The sequence below is a fragment of the Amphibalanus amphitrite genome, unplaced genomic scaffold, assembly GCF_019059575.1.
Source record: "Amphibalanus amphitrite isolate SeventyFive unplaced genomic scaffold, NRLGWU_Aamphi_draft 000300F_arrow, whole genome shotgun sequence".
Lineage (NCBI taxonomy): Eukaryota > Metazoa > Arthropoda > Thecostraca > Balanomorpha > Balanidae > Amphibalanus > Amphibalanus amphitrite.
This window is the reverse complement of record NW_024881795.1, coordinates 485,922-495,295: the sequence shown is the minus strand read 5'-3', so window position 1 is coordinate 495,295 and position 9,374 is coordinate 485,922. Positions and strand designations below refer to the sequence as shown.

Here is a 9,374-nt window from a genome sequence, read left to right as displayed (position 1 = left end):
AAGGCGCAAAAAGGGCGCGTATAACATGAGGCAAAGGCGCACGCAGATACCTGACTGGCCACAAAAAAGGTAAAAAACACCGAGAGAAACGCACCTGGTAAAAAAGCGCAATAGCGCGAAAAAGATAAAAGGATAAAAGAGGAAATGACTAGAGTAAATGACTAGACTAAGTCCTCTTTTTCCGAAGAGGCGCTCCCCCCGTAGCGGATACGGGGGTGCCCCGAGCCCTCTCGGTGGAGTCTGCCTTCTGCGGAGGCAGATCGGGCGTGACTCAAGCCCTGCTGGGGCTTTTTCGCCCGAGGAGCGTCACCCTCCGAGGGCGACCAGCTCGGGGGCGTCTGCCGTTTGGCAAGGCGCCCCGGAGCCGCAGGGGGCTGAGGCTGCCCCGACGGGGATGTCGGGGCGGCGGCCTGTGTCCTTGACACAGGTGTGTCTGGCAGCGACGGCGGAGGTCGCCGCCGCTGCGAGAGCGAGGGAGGGGGCGGGGACCCATGATGGGCCGAGTCCCCGCCTGAGGGGTCTCCGGGGTGTCAGCGGCGACAGCCGCATTGGCACTCCCGGAGGCGGAGGCGGCAACAGAGGCCTCCTTAGCCTCGATGGCCTTTTGAACGAGGCGAGCCCTCCTCGCCTCTCGTGCCCTCCTCTCCTCCTCTCCCCGCCGCAGAGCCTCCTGCACCGCCGTGGGCGGTCGGGGGCGGGGCGGGGTGGATGGCGCCTTACCCTGCGCCGGGGGGCGCCGACCACCCTGTCGGCGCTGGACGACGGTCCAATCGTCTCCTTCACCGCTCGCATCTGGAGCGGGACTGGGTGGACCCCACACTGACTCTTGAGCAGTCTGCTCTGTGTCACTCGGCGGCGCACCAGGCGCCGAAGAGTCCGCGGAGTCGAACTGTAAGATGCTCCCCGCACCAAGGACAAAGCGGCCGCTCATCTGATGACTCTGATGACTGTTCTGATGTACGAAGTGGGTTCCAGCAACGGCTACGAACCAGCGGGGGAAGAGACAGCTGGGAAGCGTGCTACAGAGTGGGAGGGGGAGTACTATCCCCAGCTCTGCGGGCAGCATGCTACACCTCCGCGAAACCTTCTCGCCCGAGCAGTGAGCCGCGTTGAAAGAGAAGTGCGGCGATTAAAATACATGTGCAGGGTCGTCAGCATGAGCGTCGTTTTCCGGAAAATAGATGTGACCCGTCGTATGACTATCAGACTCGCATAGCTATCAGACTGATTGATAGCCATGACTCGCACAGCTATCAGACTGACAGATATGATATCACCGATATGCCATCCAGGACGCTCCTGAGAGGACGGTTCGGTTGGTGGCAGGCAAGTGATTCATCAGTCCGGGAGAGTCAGAGCAGCCAGCAGCCAACTCACGACCGGAGACATGTTGTGTGCGAAGAGCCGAGCGGACAAAATTAACTCTTTTAACACATTGCTATATTTTTGGTAATGCTATATTATAAGTAAGAATAGGTATTAACAAAGCGGTGTTACCTATATGGTTACATGCGCTACCAAGGACGCTCCTGAGAGGACGGTTCGGTTGGTGGCAGGCAAGTGATTCGTCAGTCCGGGAGAGTCAGAGCAGCCAGCAGCCAAGTCACGACCAGAGACATTTTGTGTGCGAAGAGCCGAGCGGATAAAATCAACTCTTTAACACATTGCTATATTTTTGTAATGCTATATTATAAGTCTGAATAGGTATTAACAAAGTGGTGTTACCTATATGGTTACACGCGCCACTGAGGACGCTCCTGGAGAGGACGGTTCGGTTGGTGGCAGGCAAGTGATTCCTCAGTCCGGGAGAGTCAGAGCAGCCAGCAGCCAAGTCACGACCGGAGACATTTTGTGTGCGAAGAGCCGAGCGGATAAAATTAACTCTTTAACACATTGCTATATTTTTGTAATGCTATAATCTATATTATAAGAAGAACAGGTATTAACAAAACGGTGTTACCTATATGGTTACATGCGCTACCAAGGACGCTCCTGGAGAGGACGGTTCGGTTGGTGGCAGGCAAGTGATTCGTCAGTCCGGGAGAGTCAGAGCAGCCAGCAGCCAAGTCACGACCGGAGACACTTTGTGTGCGAAGAGCCGAGTGGATAAAATTAACTCTTTAACACATTGCTATATTTTTGTAATGCTATATTATAAGAAGAATAGGCATTAACAAAACGGTGTTACCTACATGGTTACACGCGCCACTGAGGACGCTCCTGGAGAGGACGGTTCGGTTGGTGGCAGGCAAGTGATTCGTCAGTCCGGGAGAGTCAGAGCAGCCAGCAGCCAAGTCACGACCGGATACATTTTGTGTGCGAAGAGCCGAGCGGGTAAAATTAACTCTTTAACACATTGCTATATTTTTGTAATGCTACATCATAAGTAAGAATAGGTATTAACAAAGCGGTGTTACCTATATGGTTACACGCGCCACTGAGGACGCTCCTGGAGAGGACGGTTCGGTTGGTGGCAGGCAAGTGATTCGTCAGTCCGGGAGAGTCAGAGCAGCCAGCAGCCAAGTCACGACTAGAGACATTTTGTGTGCGAAGAGCCGAGCGGAGAAAATTAATTTGCTCTTTTTGTCATTACCAGAGAGCATTTTTGCTGAACGTCGGTGGACCCGACATACGCGGCGCAGTGTGGCGGTGGATGCCGAGACTCGTCGACCACCAACTGGCTACGGCATTTAACATGACTGGCGCCAAAGGGAAAGCGAAGCTTGGCGGAGCGAAGATGGTGGTCAAGAAGGTCTTCGAGCAGACCTTCCTGACCACAACGCTCTGGTAAAGTCTAATGTGATTGCTCTGATTAAGTTTGTCAGGTATGTCAGCATCAGGCAGCCTGAGCGTTCCGCAGACTGGGCTTCCGTGGTGAGGCGGCTAGAGATTTGGGAACGCAAGGCATCTTCCCGGGACCTTCACCGCGCTGCTGACCTGCAAGACAAGATGGGAGAGGATGGATACCGGCCATCCAGAGAAGAGCTCAAGACGCTCCGCACTCGTACACTTTAGGAGCTAGCCAAGGCCACGGCAGAGCTTCCGAAGAATCGCAGTGACGCGTTGAAGGCACGGCGGCTCATCACAGTATCACTACTTATCTTATATCTTATATTATATATTACTTATATCGCAGTACGTCATACGCAACGATAGATGAGTATAGGAGGATCCGTGACAATGCCCTCAGAGTAGCGGAGCATATATCGAAAGCGTCGTACGGATCCCTAAATCTGGGTGTGCTCGAGCAGCTACCCTACCCCCATGTGTCTGTGGAGTCGTTCCGGCCGTTACTCGTCGGAAAAGACGCTACGGTAAATAGGCTGCTCCCCTGTGCCAAGGTGTGTAATGACGTCGCTGCTGTGTGCGCTATGTTCGGGCTGCGGTCATGCGATCCAACACTCATGAGAAAGGCCATGAGCTCCACAGCATACAGTAACGTGACGGAAGCCTCGCGTCGTAAGATAGCAAATCACATGACGCATCGGCCAGAGACCGCCTACAAGGCGAACTCAGCAAAAAAAAGCGGATGCATAACAAAGCGTTTGTACTCTGACTTTCCCGATGTATGGGGGGGGGATGAACAGTGTAACTAATAACACGAAAGAGGAGTGTCCACCAGTCATTGAAGTGGGTTGGGAAGTGAGCATCGTCCCTAGTCCTGCGGCTGTGATGGCTGTTGCCTGTTACGATGTCCTTTTTGGAGGCACGGGTCGGAGCTCTTGAGATAAAAGATCGTAGGCTCATGTTTGTTGGTAAAACCGTGACGATGACTGAAGTTCTCCAGTTCATGTCACGAAATAAGCCAATGTTCGATGACAGATCGCCGAAGAGTGCGGAGGGAAAACTGAGGTGCCTCTTCTCAGACTTGCCGCCAACAACCTGGCCAGTGGCCACTGCGTATCAGACTGAGTCAAATGCCCGCAGTGCGGCCATCGCGGGCTGGCGGACAGTGGTCGGACAGCAAGCACAAGTGGCTAAGCGGACACCGCTCAAGAAATGCCTCCGTCAGGCGATGAGCCCGCCGCCTTCGATGAACACATATCGACTATCCTTCCGCTCGCCCGTTCGTCCGAACGTCCGCCTCTTCACAACCACACATCGCTCCTCTCCATTTCCACTAGGTACGTACTAGGGTTACCCGCGTGCTCCGCAACGCGAAGGGGGGATTTTTTGACCCGTGGGTATTGGGTTGGTCTTTGTCGATTTGGTTGGTATCCATTTCGTTCGATTGCTTTTTGACGGCCAAACATTTTGTAATAAAACAAAAAAGATACATCGCATCGAGGTGCCCGTGTCGTATTATCATGCGTTCTACTTTAGAATGATTCGAAAACTGGCGTGAAGTCTTTTGAGGGCCATCGATGAATTTCGCTAAAAATGACGATGCAATGGTTTGGAAAATTTACATTTTTAAGAATACTGTTGCTCATCATGCAAAAATGAAGACTGAACCTTGGTCAGAATTGAATGCTCTTTCCAACGGTGCCATTTTTAATTGCCAGATACATCAGATCATGGAGCAAAGCCATTTTGATGAACAAAGTGACACAAAATTGACAAACACCATTTTCTCCCGTGATTTGTACCACCTTGATTTGGATCAATCAGCTTTTCACAATTTTTATATGATAGGCGGTACATTTCTCTTGCCAACAGGCGTTGTTCCAACTCGCTCCGTTTAACGGTCACCTAAAAATAAAATCAATTCCAAAATCCCTCAAAAACCGCAATTTTTCAAATAAAAGTGCCCTCTCCGGTGCACGTGGCGCGTGCTATCCTCTGCATTGCACACCATTCAATAGCCCGTTCAATTCTGTACACGATGCTGTTTTCCCCGTGCCGGTCGGACCCCTGGTCACCAAGATATTGCACGGGAACTGGACCCGTGTCGGCCAAAATTAGCCGTTTTCGCCCGATTTCGCACGCCGATTTATACATGTAAAGTCTATGACGCGAATTTGCACTTTTTGAGCACGTGCCACGCGCTCCCTACCAATCCGATCGAGCTGAGACCCCTCAAAGGCACGTCGCGCATCCTTGATCTATAAGTTGTGCAAATTTCACCGGGCTAGGTGCAACGGTCTGGCCTGTAGTCCACGCAAAGCACGACCAAGTCGGGACCTCGGTAACGGACAGACGCACCCTCCTCAAATAGTAATATAGATGTGATAATACCTGCAAGCGACTGAGTGCGAACGACCGTATGTACTCCTCAAATTGTAATCGATGTCAGGCCCGTACATTGTTCCTGGTGTGTTTAAGCTTGGTGTGTTTTTCGCATAGAGGGTGACTTATATTACGGACATTCAGTGTGGATAACATTATGTACTCAGACGACGGGTGAACAATGGCGCGTGCGACACGCGCACACGCGTGCTCTCCTGCACGCTAATACTCGCACAACACTGTCCAGACTGTACGGTGGTCGTTACTCCAGATTCGGCAGCTGAAATGCAAAAAAAAAAAAAAAATATAAAAACATGTTTGTTATCCAAGTAAACGTGACCGGGGCAACGCGCACCCCCGAGGTAATGCGCCCCACGTCAATTTCTCATATTTTTAAAGTTCTTGACGACCAATGAACAGGCTCTCCAGAAAGCTCTCTGGTTGACGCGGCCCTCTCAGGTCGCTGCCGCAGTCCTCGCCTGTTTGTTTTCGCGTTCCCCACCCACCCACCACTGTTTGTTTTTTTTTTCTACGCGCACCACACTCGTAAATCAAGACGTTTTTTCACAAAATGTGATTTTTTTTTTCAAAGTAAGGTCCCCGGCGTTTTTCTACTTGGGACATTTTCCGGGGGAGGACACACACGACAGGGTTTCTATTTTGGGTGGGGACACCATTGCGCCTCGCAGAGGGGATCGGGAGTGGTAGCCCGTTAGCTGGGCAGTCTCTGGTGAAACTTGTGTATGTCCGTATTCTGTGTTTTCTTTTGGGCTGAATATACCAATAGCCCCTGTTTGTACAGTTACAATGTTTTTTTTTTTTTGGGGGGGGGGGGTGACTTTGGGGTATGAATGGCACGACATATTGTCTGAGGAGCCAGCCAATTCCCTTTTCTTTTGACAGCAAGGAGAGGAAGAGTAAAATATCGTTTATCTTCATTGTCTTACTCTATGCCGACTTAAAGATAGGGTAAGACGTAAAAAGCGGAAAGAGAAGTACCGGCAAAATCTTCTACGGCAACAGCAGGTTAGCAGTGTCTTTCAGAACAAAGACACCGCTAACCTGCTGTTCCTCCTCATGGGGGTGGTGCATTACGTGTTCAATCAGCGAGTGTCTCGGGCGGTGCGTTCCACATTGTGGTTTTTGTCGCGACTCATCATGGGCCTGCCGGAGAAATCGACTGTCACAGCTGACGCTCCGAGAAATCTCGCTAAGCTGCAGTGAAATCTCCAGCGTCGGGAAGTGAGGAACGGAGCGCGCCGGTTGCGACGAGAGCGGGGCGCGCACAGACGGCGAGTGTGCCTGTTTGTCGGAGCGGAGCTGCACCAGGACGGCACAGGGATAACACAGGGTGCATTGGTGCATTGAGGTGCAGGGGCATTGAGCGTGACGTACGTGTTTCTTTGTAATCCCAAGCTGGGAATCGCTAGCCTTTGGGCTACTAGTCAAACACTCAAAGACACGGCTCTAGATTACTATCATAAAGTATCTCCGTATGTTGACTCTTGGGCACGCTTCCAAGCTCCCATATCCCATCGCTATCACTATCTAGATGACGCAGATACAGTCAAACAAAAGCTAGGGACATTCGTTCAGAGGCGGAATGAATCGATTCCCCACTACGCCGAGCGACCTCAGACGTTCTCTCGGCAAGCCTACGAATATAAAATGGATGAGTGTAGTGAAGTAGAGGCGATTACTAAGATCTTTTTACCATGTTTGTTTGTTTATTGGAGCTGTAGGGCGCGCCGACTACTGGGATCATTTTGCGCCCATAACGTCATACTAGTAGAGCAAATGTGTCAAAAGAGGTAACTTGTATTTTATCGACCAAGCGTTTGTGGCGGCGATATCTATTCCTGTACCTCGAGCATCCAGCATTGTCATAATTTACCTATTCACAGATATGGAAGGAGCTGGCCCGCGTGCGCTGTTCAAACACGACTGCGGAGGACGAAAGGCGGGAAGCCCGTGAAGAACTGAGGAAGATGACTGCGAAGAAGCGGAAGCGCACTGGTTGCTTGAGTTTCAAAGATGTGTTAATCGATTGGGTATCCCAAGTCATCATGCCTGCGTACATGACGGTCTAATATTGCCCGCATCCAGTACTGCAGTGGCTGCCCCATGCGCCGCCACGGCCCCTGCCGTTCAGACGAGCCATCCCCAAACGGACTTGGCCCTGAATTAGACACTGGTGAGGGCGTTCCGGCTTTGGGCGACTGATGTCACTGTACGTGACCAAGTGAAGACGATGAAAGGGAAGACGTGCACAGTCACACAGAAGAAGCAGTGAACAAGGTGTGGAATAAGAGAAAGATGAAAAAGGAACAATACAGAAGGAAAGAGGGACTCATGAATGAATAAAAATCCTAAAGAAACAAAGAAATGAGAAAATGTTTCAGATGTGGCAAGACCAATCACCTGATCAAGGTATGTAAGGTGCCCAGCTATGTCAAATGTCATGCATGTAATGAGATGGGGCATCTCAAGGCTGCTTGCCGGATGAGCACTGATTAATGACTTTGTTCAGGATGCGGAAGCACATGCTTCAGACGCGGAGGACAGGGAGTACAAAACTGGTTACATATTAAGAAATAAAACCTTAATGTCGAGGATAACTAGTCAACCGTAATTTGTCATAAAAAAGAAACGATTAACAGAAATCAAGCGAACGCTTGACAACGCTGGCAAGACTTCCTTTCCGCTAAGTAGCGATCAAGTGCGACGAGGATTCTTTGGAGCGGGAAAAACTGTTCGAGACGGAAAGACATTTGCGTTTTGACACCCCAGGAAGCATGGGACGAGCAAGGAGTGGCAGAAGCGGAGCCAAACGGGCGACGCGGGGAGTGGCAACAGCCGAAGTCAGCCCGACCGGGGATCAGGAACGGGCTCACGTCATTGACGGAGAAGCCCAACCGCTAGATGGACCCGCGATACCGGAGGATGACAGCCCCCTGAGGCATCCTCAGATGAGGATAGGGACGGCGCCGAGGAGACTGAGTCCTCCTCCTGAGGCTCCAGCGCCGCCAGTCCTCCCGCTCAACGGACAAGAGGAGGAAAACCCGCTACGCCGCGCCGGCGAGACCCGGCCTTCAGCCGGCACGGTCACGCGCCGACATGGAGCCGTAGTGGACTACGTGCATGTCGGACAGGCCCCAACGCGCTGCATCCAGCCGCCTTCGCCCCGCCGGGTGAAGCTACCAACCGTCAGTGCAAGCACCCTTCGATGGCTGGCCAACCGAGCTAAGGTGGTGGCCGTGGAAGATGTTCTGGCTCCCCAGGAGTTTAGTGGCATCGGCACGGCGGCGGGACCGTCAACACCGCAGCTGGCCCCGGCCGAGTACCTTCGCGGCGTCGGAGTCATCGCGGCCTATAGGGCCTACTTCTTCCCCGAGCTAGCGGTACAGTGGGCCACGCACATGGTCTGACTCCAGGGACGCGCTGCAGGCCTGTCCACCGCCGCCATAAAGCAGCTGGACGGACACGGCAGGACACTGCTCGCCCAGTACCCCGGCGAGTACCACACCCCGGCCGACCTGACGGAGAGCGTGCAGGCTCTGATGCCGGCACCGCCAAGCCGCCAGGTCTACGCGGCCCGCACGACGACATACCGCCCGCTGAAGGCAGCCGCCTATTCCAGCCCAGGGAGCCAAAACACTGCTCCTTCCGCTGAAACGAAGGGCGAATGTGGCATCGCCCCACAACGGGGCGTCCTGCAGGTTTGGGCACAGATGTCGGGAGTGCGGTGGCAGTTATCACTCGGCAACAGCGTGCCCGATGACCCGCCGGTTCTCGGGAAACGGCCCGCGCCCGCTGATGGGACACCCGTCTACAGCGGCGGGCCGCCATTAATCGCTATGCTGGAGCGGTTCCGGGCCTTGCAACCGACCTTACAGTCTACACCAACACGAGCGCCGGCAGCGATTCGGGAGTTCCTGGCCAACACGATGGAGGACTGCGACGGGCTGCGTCATCTAGACGGCCTAGCGGAACAGCTGGTCGTGGCGGGGCTGGCTCCGGCGACGGTACAGTGTGTGCATTGTGCATTATGTCGACATAAAAAGTGAGCATGATTTCTGTGCTTTTCTGATCCGCAGGGTCAGAAAAACAGTATCCGCTATCCGCTCGGTATGCGCCGCCCACTCACGTCGGTGCCGCGCGCACGAATGACCCGTGCTCGGGTTCTGCAGACCCGACGAGCGGGC

The 9,374-nt window shown here is 53.1% G+C and overlaps 1 protein-coding gene across 2 annotated transcripts in view; it reads right to left on the bottom strand.

Moving 5' to 3' along the window:
• Positions 1-5,274: 5,274 nt before the first annotated feature.
• The window catches only part of LOC122387851 (4-hydroxy-2-oxoglutarate aldolase, mitochondrial-like), a 93,173-nt gene continuing 89,073 nt past the window's right edge, over positions 5,275-9,374 (bottom strand). For both annotated transcript variants that reach the window (XR_006257695.1, XR_006257697.1), the window contains one exon: positions 5,275-5,449. The gene's annotated coding sequence lies outside the window, so the exon portion shown is untranslated. The remainder of the gene's footprint in view (positions 5,450-9,374) is intronic.